This window comes from Sturnira hondurensis, unplaced genomic scaffold, assembly GCF_014824575.4.
Source record: "Sturnira hondurensis isolate 20B ecotype Veracruz unplaced genomic scaffold, ASM1482457v3 Scaffold0022201, whole genome shotgun sequence".
Lineage (NCBI taxonomy): Eukaryota > Metazoa > Chordata > Mammalia > Chiroptera > Phyllostomidae > Sturnira > Sturnira hondurensis.
Window position 1 is genome coordinate 5,767,403 of NW_028094832.1, and position 12,083 is coordinate 5,779,485.

A 12,083-nucleotide genomic window follows, 5' to 3' on the forward strand; every position below is an offset into this window, starting at 1 on the left:
CCATTTCCACCCTTCTCAGTTGTCCGTGTATCCTTTATATAGTTTCCTCTAAATCCCTCCCTTATTTCCCCTGAAATTCCCTCCCCTCTCCCCTCTGGTCACTGTCAGCCTGTTCTCTATTTCAGTGTCTTTGGTTATATTTTGCTTGCTTGTTTGTTTTGTTGTTTAGCTTCCTGTTAAAGGTGAGATCATATGGTATTTGTCCTTCAACACCTGGCTTATTTCACTCAGCATAATGCTTTCCAGTTCCATCCATGATGTTGCAAAAGGTAGGAGCTCCTTCTTTCTTTCTGCAGCATAAAATTCCATTGTGTATATGTACCATAGTTTTTTGATCCATTCATTTACTGACGGGCACCTAGGTTGCTTCCAACTCTTGGCTATTGTAAATTGTGCTGCTATGAACATTGGGGTGCATAGGTTCTTTGGGATTGGTGTTTTAGGGTTCTTAGGATACAATCCCAGCAGTGGAATTGCTGGGTCAAAAGGCAAGTCCAATTTTAGTTTTCTGAGAAAATTCCATACTGTTTTCCATAATGGTTGTACCAGTCTGCAATCCCACCAACAGTGGACCAGAGGCAGTTTTAACTCTTTTATCTGCACATATTTAACACGACTGCTTGTCACAAGGTACGCGGATGTGTTGACAAGTGTGCTGTAAGCTGTGCGTGACAGCCGACAGGTAGCACTGCTCTGGACAAAGCAGGCACACCTGGGCTCCTTCAGGGCTATAGTTTCCACAAGTGAAGAAGTATCTTTTCCGGATTACAAAGAATTTTTTTCCTGCTAGGCTCCAAACTAAAGGATTAGAATGCACTGCTAAAGTCCTATGAGGCATTTCCTTAGAACTTTACAGATACTACCGATTTTAGTTAACCAGATACTTCAAAATGTGCTACTTAACATTTCTCAAGTAGGAAAATTGAAACTCTTTCTAAAATCTTTTTTGTGTTAACATGTTTTAACAAATTAAGAATTAATCCCAAGAATTTCAGTAAAGCAATCACCAGTGACTATCACTACCGTTAATGGGAAACATGTCTCCCCTCCCAAGCCCGCGTCATTGGGCTTTTGTTTTCCTACAATTCCCTAGCATGATATTTTAGTAGCTGCTGGGTTCCGTTGGAAGCTAATAAAGTAATAATGTCAATTAAAAAGATTAAAATCACTCTCCTTTTGGCTCCCATTCCTGTATGAATGAGTCGTATGTATGTGTGAATGCAATCCACATTCTGAAAAGGTGGAAGCCAGAAAAAATAAGAACTGCTGAGAAAGAAAGTGAGAAGAAAAAGCCAAGCTTGGATGAGAACTCTATTTGTGATTTTGCTACAGAAATTTTCACTGGAACATTCGGTCACTTGTCAAAACGGTGTGTCGGATTAACCTCTGGGGCACCAACAGACACGGACTGTTGTTAGTGTCAAACTACCTGAGGTTTTCTTCCTTTTTCAGGAAAGCAATAGACATTACGAGGCAGGAGTTTTCATCCTGATGTGCATGCACACCTTTGGTGAAGTTCCTCAAAATAATGTGTTTAAATGCACAAAATAAGTAGCACCCTAGTTTTGCTGCATAATAGAGACCACCGACTTGGTGGCTTAAACAGCACAAATTGTGACCTTATGGTTTTGAAGCTCGAAGTCAGACAGACAGAGGTCTTACCGGACTAAACTGGAGCTGTTAGCAGGGGTGCGCTCCTTTTCAGAGACACATGCGTCTCCCCTACGTTCCTTGGCTCCTGGCTTCTTTTTCCCGACCCCATGGTGTGCAGAGGCTGATCGGGTCCTTTCCACAGCCTCTTCTCTGACCACCCTGGGAAAGGGTCTCTGCTTTGAAGAACGCCGGTGATTGGGTGGAACCCACTTGGATAACCCAGGATAATTTTCTGCCTCGTGGTCCTTCACTTCAGGCACCCCTGCAAAGCCCCTTTGCCAGGTAAGGTAACGTATGCATGGGTTCTGGTGTTAGGGCATCTTTGGGGGCCATTTTTTTCTACCTAATTAGGATAATGGACAAAAATAGTTATGTGAAAATCAGTACAAAATATGTCAAAGTGCAAATTTCTGATGTAACAAGTCTGTCTTTATGAACACATAAATAATAAGCAGATCTAATAATGTCCATACATTCAAAATAGCGCCAAGCACAACTGATTTTCCGATACCTCAGTAACAACGACAACGCTGTCATGAGCAATGAAAAGATCTGTTATTTTCATTGGTGGCAGGGTCACAAGGCATTGCTGATACTATTGTGCTTTGCTGTTTACATTCACAACGGCAGGACACGCTACATTTTAGCAGGAGATTAAAAAAGTGAAGATGCGTTTTTTTTCTCATTCAAAATGACAGACCCTTCTCTGTCTTAAGAAAGAGGCTCTCTGCTTAAGGAGATATCACAAGACGAGAAACTCGCACCGGGGCGAGAGTCCAGGCCCTTTCACACCGGTGAGGCCAGTCGTCTCGGACGGCAAGCCTGGAGAAGACAGCAGGCTGATGGGAGTTTCAGCAACACCAGAAAAACTCCGTGGTCTTCATGCTCTGCTTTTCTCGCGAAGCCTCCTTGCGTATTTCCAGCTCCTCTTGCTCTCTCTCCAACTCCTATTCTCCATAGCACGTTTTCCTTCTCTCCACACCAGCAGCGACCTAGACCCTTGTTACTTTCTCTCTCAATTACTTGAAATTTCATTATATGTTGTCTTGGCATGCTACCTGTCTTTTCATGTGAGTTTTTAGCACCCTGAAAAGCTTGGGATTTTCTGTAAGTAGAAATGATACACATATTCATTCGGTAGTGGCATTTAAGGGCTTTTTAGAGTAATAATGAGTGAATATTTATGATGTGATTGACCAGTGAACTTACTTACATATATATTTTTTTGGTAATATGGTAAATTTCAAGAATGTGCTTGTTTAGCTGAGTCTTTTTTTAAAAAAAATTTTAATTTTTATTTTTAAAGAGAGGGGAAGTAAGGGAGAAAGGGAGAGAAACATTGATATGCAAGAGAGATATTCATCAGTTGCCTGTCACACGCCCCCAGCTAGGGACCTGGCCTGCCACCCAGGCATGTGACTGATTGGGAATCAAACTAGCAACCTTTGGGTTCACAGGCTGGCAGTCAATCCACTGAGCCACACCCACCAGCGCTAGCTGAGTCTTTTTGAACTAGGTCTCACAACAAGATATATTCTAAGAAAGGTTCTTGGTCTGACTTGGAATTTTTTCCTGTTTTTCTCTTCTAATCATCCCCTTGGAGATCCTGAACAAGCCACTGCCTCTGTCCTGGGCCTCACTTCTACCCTTTGTAGATCAAAGGATTGGGTTACACCACCTCTAAGGGTCCTTCCATTTTAAGGAGGTCATGAACCAAAGAGTTTATGTCACTTTCATCAGCATTAATAAAAAATGTTAACACTTCATTAGGACTGAAATCAAATTTCTGGTATTATTCAGCTTCACCAAGTAGTTTAAGACCTTAAATGCTCACACACTGGGCCTTTCCTGAGAAGATACTTAGTGACCAAATCAAACCCACTCCTCAGAGAGTCATGCCTTCCTGTCAAAAGACTCATTCATAGTGACACCCATTATATGTTTTCCTTTTATGTTTCCTTTTTATCCTAATTATCGACCTCATTCTGTTGGTATAAAGTACAACTCAAATGCTACCATCTCAGTGCAATGTCCTGCTTCAGCTCCCCAGTTTGGAGCAAAGAAATTACTATATTCCAACAGCAATTCATGAATGTCTTCCTTTTGGCCATTAAAACTATGCTTCCAGTTATGTTTTTTGTGCATATCAGCATCCCTAAGCAGAGGTTCAGCTCCTGAGCAGCAGGGACCTCTAATGAAACTGTGTGCCCTTAGGTTACTTGGCAAGAAAATGATTTTCTGATTTTCTTCGCTTTTTGTTCCACATCATTCTAAAATTATTTTCAAGAAGATTACTACCTGATACACATACAAGGTGGGAAAAAGTAGGTTAATGGTTGTTAGTACGTGGAACACAATTTATTCTTGTATTTATGTATTTATTAATTATTGTATTATTTATTTGTATTATTTGTCTCCTTAATTTAATTATTGCTATTATTTTGTATCCTTACTTATAACTTTTGCACACTCATGTATATGTCAAAAATCATCGAATTGTACACGCTAAATCCATAAAATTTATGTCAATTATACTTCATTAAAATTGAAAAAGTTTTAGCTAAAAGAAAAAATAAAGGTGGGGGACACAGAGGAGTCAGATGGAAAAGTTTCTATTGTTCCACCAGCCGAAGCGTGAAAATTTGGGAATAAAATAAGATAATAACTGTGATGGACTGAATTGGTTAAAACACACAACCACATAACCACATTCAAAAGAGAAGAAAAAAATTGTCACCATTCGAGGTGGTGTTAGAACTTCTACTCTGATAATTGTAACTAAAGAAAAAGAGTTAAGCATTTATTCTGCCTTGCCAATAGGAACCATACTTCGTACATAGTAAACAAATATCCCTAGTTAAGTAAAAAACCAAAACAAAACTCTCCTTTGTTATGAACAGGGGTCCAAGGGGGGCAACATTTGGCCCACCCAGGGATGCCAGAAAACCTGTTACAGAACAGATATACTGGGCCCGGACTCCAGAGGATGGTATACTAATACCATCCGGACCTCCTACTGGGCCTGGTAGTCTGTGGCCAATTAGAAAGACATCTCTCAATGCCAGAGATTTGTGAAAAGGAAAGGAAACATTTATTTAATGCTATTCAGACCTAACGTCTTCATTAAAGTATTAGAGTCCTTTAGGGTATCTACCTACATGCATGGCGCTCCCTTCTCCCCCTGTCCTAACTCTGGGCACCTTAAATCAGGAAAAGAGCATACATCCGTTTTTCCAGGACACTGGTACCGTTAGCTGTGCTGCTGTCCAAGCAGGATCTCCAATTAATCCAAAATTATGAGGCACCTTCTCATGGTCCACTGTCAAGAGTTCTTTGTAACCCATTTTTCCAGGCAAAGCCTCTCCTGCTTCCCAGGCCATGCAGCCAAAAAGAGCACCCCAAAGCCACATGGGCCTCTTCTACCAAAGCTGCAGGGGTCTGCACTCCACCAAAAGCGAGTGGCTTTCTTCTTCACCTGGCTGCAGGGGTCCCAGCTCTGGCAAAGCCGCGTGGCTCCTCCTGCCACCTGGGTAAGAAGGGGTTCTCACTCTGCTAAAACTGCGTGCTTCTCCCTTCACTTGGGCAAGAGGGGGTCCTCACTCTGCCCAAAACCGCATGGCACTCCTCCTAATGGCTGCCGTGTCTGGGTTTAAATCCCCACGCCAGTCTTCCTCTGTACCCCTATTTCCGACTCCTCCAATGATCAGTATTGGAGGAGTATTTCTCCAAGTTGACAGTATTTATGACAGTATTTCTGTATTATTCCAAAAAACTGGGCTGCCATCGTGAGTCTGGGCAGGTATGGCCCCATGTCAGGGAGCCAACCTTCTCCAAGCTCCCATGCAGGTGCTGTAACTCCGGGGACTTGCCCCCAGTTACATTTTGGGGGGAAGTGACTTGATCTCCCTGGCTCCAAGCCTGGCCACAGCCATTTAACATATCTAAGTGACCCGCCAAAGGCTATAGATATGTTAAATGACCAGGCCATGGATTAGCTGCAAGGCTGTGGCTGTACAAAACAGCCCTGCATGTCCCCGCTCCATGTGTCTATTCCCCCAACTCACACCTGTCGGGGGGAAGGGGTGAGGACATCTTATATGTCTCTCTAATATTTCCTATACACCTTGAGTTCTGGACCCCATTCCAAATCTTTTTTTTGCCTCCCCCCCTCCCTTGGCTGCACCCCGTATCACCTTTACAGAATAACACTAGCTAATATAGAAGACAGAACTGAAAACATGATATTATAAACCCTAATTATTATCTCAGTGATAGGGAGACGTCTGATCAGGTCACTGGGGAGGAGTAGGAAAGGGCCACAGGAGGAGGTTGCCTGAGAAAATGGCAAAAGGCCTAGGATGGAATTGGCTGAGAAGCTGAATGTCTCTGGAGCACATGGAATTATGGGGCAGGAGTTTTAAAATAAAGGGAGAACAGAGACTGGCTCGTGGGCTCTCTTCTTCCCCGAGGATGCCTGGATGATCCTACTGAAGCTGCCTGTTTTTCCCAACGAATCGTATTTTGGATGGGAGAAGAAACTCTGGGCCAGGATCAGGCTGGCCTGGCCCCGGGTGGGAGGGCTATTCTTTCTGGGTGTTCCAGAGGGATGGGCTCTAACAGGGAAGCCTGCCAGTCTTCCAAAATTGTCTAACTTTTGTATCTTATGTTGTTGTAGTTTGTAAACTAATCCTATAGAAATAAGGTAAAAAAAAAAAAAAACAAAACAAAACAACTAACCAGGAGAATGATAGGGGAACTCAGGAGTCAAAGATGTTAGCCTTAATTGATAAGTTTAAGGGATTAGTGCAGGTAGAAACCTGTTATTCCAAAACTGGGTAGTTTTTGAATTGCCTCTGGAATTCTGCCTCCAGGGTGGCAGCCAGTAGCAGGACCCCACTTGCTGCTCAGTAACAGCAGTACATGTCAATTTGCATTAAAAAAGCAAACATTCGCTTAATGGTTGACAGGAAGCTGATTGTTAATAATGCCAAAGTGAAGTTTTACCAGGCAGGAGAAAAACAAAAGTGACAAAGGAGGAAGTAGAAAGTTATTGTCCTGTTTCAGTGGTTACCATTAGCATCATTAATGGTGGGTCAACCAGAGCTTTGACCTACTAATGTTACACAACACACCTCCAGTGAAAGCAGTTAACGTGACCTGTGCTGTACGATAACACCAAGTGCTGAACACCAGTCCAGTCTTGCCATGAAACTTCTCCTTTGCCAAAAATACTGAGAATAAAAAAAAAATGCTCCAAATCCAAAGAAACAGCTAGATATATCTAGTTTGCGTATGTAGATATGAAAAACTGGTCTAGTCTCTTAAACAAATTGGTGTCATTTAAAAAAAAAAGACTAAACTGGATTATAAAAGAGGTTTAGCAGACTCAACCAGATGAAATGTGAGGATGAACTAGTTGTAATGGTGCTTTGGGCATCTATTCGGGAGACCTGACTATGTTCTGGCTGTTAGACAAGATGAAGATTTACTGAAAAGGAAACTGGAGATTCGCTAACTCAAAAAAATAGGTTATAAAACAGTTTAAAGAATATAATCTCATTTAGGTTAAAATGCACATAAATACACAGGAAGCATGTGTATCACCGTGTTATTGCTGATTTTGCTATGGCTGTATTATAATTTTTTACTTAGTTTTTATCTGTCTAAATTTTCTCATTTTTCACAATGCACAGAATTGTTTCTGCAACAATAAAGGGTTATTTTTAAATAAATCCCAATACAGGAGTGGGCAGGGAACCCCGACTGGGAATTGAACAAGTGACCTTTGCTTTGCAGGCCAGCACTCAAACCACTGAGCCTCACCAGCCAGGTTTACAGTTGCATTGTGACATTCTTTTGAGTTGATAAAGCTACTGTAATAATCATAACCTGTATATCATTTGCAATATGAACAACTGTAAACCTACTTTGGCCCACCACTGTGTTACAAATACATATATGTGTATGTTTATACATACACACACATTTAACATGATTCTCTATGCTACGCTACTACAATACTGGGATTTTAAAAATAAATGGTACCAATAAATAATGAATTAATGTGCCAATCAAGCAGCTTGAAAAAAGTTATTCTAAGTCACTTACAGCAAAACCTGTCAGGCTAATTAATTTTGGGAATATTTAGAATATCAGGAAATGTTTATAAACAGTATCTCAAGTGCACTGAAAAGAGAATTAAGTATATATACTCAGTAAATATATCTACTCATTTGTAAATAACTAAACACGCTTCCCTTTAAATTCAGCACCACAAAAGGCAGTCATGTTGTTTGTAATCTTCACACATGTAGAAATAAAATCTCCATTCATAAAAAAAAACAGAGTCCATAGATTATTTTCAAATCACCCCACTTACAGAAGTCACTCTGATAGGGGAACTCGAGAGTTTAAAGACTTTTGATTCAGTCACAGTTGACAGGCTTCAGTGATGAAAGCCTGTGAAAAGCTATTATTCCAGGAACTGGAAAGTGTGACCCACCTGACTCCGGGAGGTGGAAGGGCAAGTCAACCTTCCTGCCCCAGGGGGTCTATGGGCAATGAGATGGTGTCTGAGACCGTGGAGTTCTGGGGAGGGAAGGTATGACTGTAATGAAGAATTTGTTCAGCAGATAAAGAAATACTAGGAAAATGGCCACAGGACTGCAAATCTTACCCGATTAACCTTTTTCCAAATACCTTACCTACCCCTTCCTTGAGATGAGATGATAAGATGGTTTTTGAAGGTACGTAACCTGGTGTCTTCTCAGATCACTGGCATCTGAAAAAAAGTGCCCATAAAGATTCAATCCTTGCCTCTATTTATTGGTTCTGGTAGTGAAAGGCAGCATGGACACTGACTTTTTTAGTTTCAACTCAGACTGACAGAGAGGTGGGGGGCGGGGCAGAGAGATAGAGACAGAGACACAGAGAGGGAGAAAGAGACAGAGAAAGAGGGAGAGAAAGAAAAATGGACCCACTGCAAAAAGAAAAAAAGAAAAAAAATTGGTTTTATTCAGGGGTCATAAGGACCATTGTTAGGGATCCAATATATTAGATGCATTTTAAATTAGGAAATAACTAATTATAAACATTATTGTTTTATTTACATTGAAGTCTACATCCTAATTCATTTTCTTAAAGGTAAAGAGGAATGTATTTTTTTTAATTAAAAATGTTTAAAATAAATATCGTGTGTTTAAAATAAAAATAGAAATGTTACTTAGAATAAAAGGGATAAAAACACGTTAGTCTGGGACACTCAGGACTCCCTAGCACTGTGGTGCATGCACCTTCTCCAAGGTGACATATTAATCCCTTGTACCAGCCATTCAAGTCCTATTTTCTCCCTGGACCTGCAGTCCATTTGCTCTCAGGCCATGGGCTCCGGCATGTGTTCATGTCCCGTGTTCACTGCCTAGCACCCAGTTATTGGAACACAGTGCCCAGGGGATAGGAAAATGCAGCTGTCATACCTCTTGTCAACTGATTATTTACCTGCATGGATGATACTTTGTATCTGAAATAGGCAGTCCGGGCTTAGACACTTTGAATATTATCTGCGCAGCCTCGGGCAAATTTATTACCCTACTGTCGTTTCCTCCTCTGTAAAACAGGAACGCCAGGGGCCCACCTCTCAGGTACATTGGCAGGGTTAAATGAATACATGTAAAATGCTTACAAGAGTGACTGGCATTTAGTAAGCACTCAAGTGTTAGCTACTAATGTTTACTATTACCCAAGTGTTGCTTCCTTGGAATTGCTCCTACTGACGTGTACTCCAGTGAACGAGCTTTCGGTCTCAAATCTTCCATGTAGACTCAAAGATTACAACCAGCCAGGTAAGCACGCCTCCAAGAGGGTGTCTTAATACTTTGTGATCTCTTTTAAGAACAGAACTTTTCTACTGGTGGTTTTATGGTCCAGACTAGATGATCTGATTCAGTAGGTTTGGTACCTAATACGAGTTGAGTTAATAAGGGGCCAGGGTGGGGGTGGGGATGGGCAGAGGAAGCTGTTCAGATCAGCAAAACCCTCAACCCCTGCTCAGTTATTGTTCCGACTTGAAGATATCTGTGACAAGGCTGCTCTTCGAGTGTACATTTCTTTAGAAAGAACAGCATATAACCTTGACACATACCATGGTAACCTCAAACTTGTAGAAACACGTCACATATGCATCAATTCTACGAACACTCGAGGATGTTAATTTTCAAGATCTGTAGCCGGGGTCTTTGGTGTAATCTTCAAGCCTGCAAAGTTCCCCGGCCATGCTAACCATGGGAGCCGTCGCTGACTTCTAAGCCCCAGTTCATCAGTGATTTGGTGAGATGTCTCACAAACATTGCAGATAGAACTTATCTTTTCTTTCCCAGTGTGCATTGACAGAATAGTGTTATCAAATAGTTTTGCTTGCCATGGTCACAAGAACTTGGGAATATTGTACTTCAGCCTAACTGTGAGCAGAATCCAGCAACTTTTCCTTAATGGCCACTCTTTCCTTCCCAGTGTTCAGGTTAAAACATGGGTGTTAACTTTCACAACTCCAGTGCTCAAACCTCAGATTCAGTTGTTCATAAACCCTGTGAATGTACTTTTAACAAGTAGCCAGAAACCAATGACATCTTATTCCCTCTACTGCTACCTCTGATCTAAACCGTCAGAATATCTTACTGTGATTATTGCAATACTTTTTTATTTTTATAAAGATTTTATTTATTTTTAGACAGAAGGAAAGGGAAGGAGAAACAGGGGAGAGAAACACCAAGGTGTGGTTCTCTTATGCACCCCCTACTGGGGACCCAGGCTGTGCACTGACTGGGAATCAAACCGGTGACCCTCTGCTTTGCAGGCCTGTGCTCAACCCACTGAGCCACACCGGCCACGGCTGCAATACACTGTTACTTGGTCTTCCACAGTAGCCAATATAATCCTTTAAAAAATTAGTTTGCATCAGGTACTCTCCTTCAAAGCCTTTTAGTAGCTCCCCATCTCGCTTAAAAATCGTTTCTTACAAAAAGCCTAGCAGGTCCTGAGCCTGCTGGCAACTCACAAGGCTTCACTTACTTCCTCTGACCTCTTCTCTACCTCCCATTCCTTCTTTGCTCGAATGCCCTTCAGTGAGGCCTATCCTACGTAAGTAGGCACTTACCTACACATGCCTGAGCATGTCCTACGCTATATTCTGGTTTTCTCCTTAGCGCTTGTCACTAATGGAGAAGTCCCTAAAGTGGGGTCCCCAGAACTAACAAGTTCCTAGGTGATGCTGATGCTCGGGGCCCAGGGACCGCACTTGAGAACCATTGCTTCAAGGGAATCTGTCTTACCCCTGTCTCTCTAAGCTTCTGATTTGGGTGGTGCTACACAACTCAACTCCAGGGACCACCAGACTACCTCAAGTGTTTCTTAAAACTTAGAAAGCTAGGCCCCACCCTTAGAGTTTCTGATTGGGTAGGACTGGGGTGGAGTAGGGCCTGAGATTTTCATTTCTAACAATTACCTTTTGAAAACATGATAGTTTCTATGAAATTTGTCTGTTTCTTCTCATTTGAAGACAAAGTCTATGAATCAAGAGTTTTTTTTCCGTTTTCTACTTTCTTCATGCACAGGAACGGCACTATCAGGACAAAGTAGCTGTTCAATAAAGGCAGGTCAAACCAATAAATGCAGGTTGAATGGCTCAATGAAAATCGCTATGCTAGCGTTACATCAGCAAAGTTCTAACATCCTCTTGTCAATGTAATATGAAGTTAAAATAATCTTTACAGTTAATCCCTCAAGAGAGGATTTCTAATAGGCTCCAGTAAAAACTCATTTCCTGACATTCAGGAAATAAATGATTACTAACAATTTACATTATTAAGTGTTAACAATAAACCTGTATGGAATGCTGCTGTGCACTGACCACTTCAGCTCTTACAACAAACCGAGGTGGCCAGGGGCACGGCTTCCAGGCTACTGGTAAGGGCCAGCGTACCAGGGCCTCCAGGGTTCCCACATTGTCTTCTTCTTGCTCTGTGCTCTCCCAATTCCAGCAACAAACCGAGTGTCAAGTAAGAGGTGGCCATTTTCCTTCTAGTGTGAAGCATGTTATGATTTGTATCGAAAGTTTCCCCTAACGACACTCACGATCATTCCGACCGCTTTTCTATGGCAGCGGAGTTCTGAAGAAGTGGGTCAGAGCGCTGGCTTTCTACAGGTGTGGTAGGAGTTCAGTTGCGACACAGATGTTTTTTGGGAGGCATGTTATTTGGGCCTTGTTTTTGCAATAATCTGTAAGTTTGTGCTGTCTGAATACTCTATCAAACCTATACAACAGCATTACACTTACGCAAAGAAAAACTGACAAATGATTATGAATTAATAATTCATTTTCTTTCAGATAGGCTGAGATCAGGGGTCATCAAACTTTTTTTTAGAAGGCCAAATAG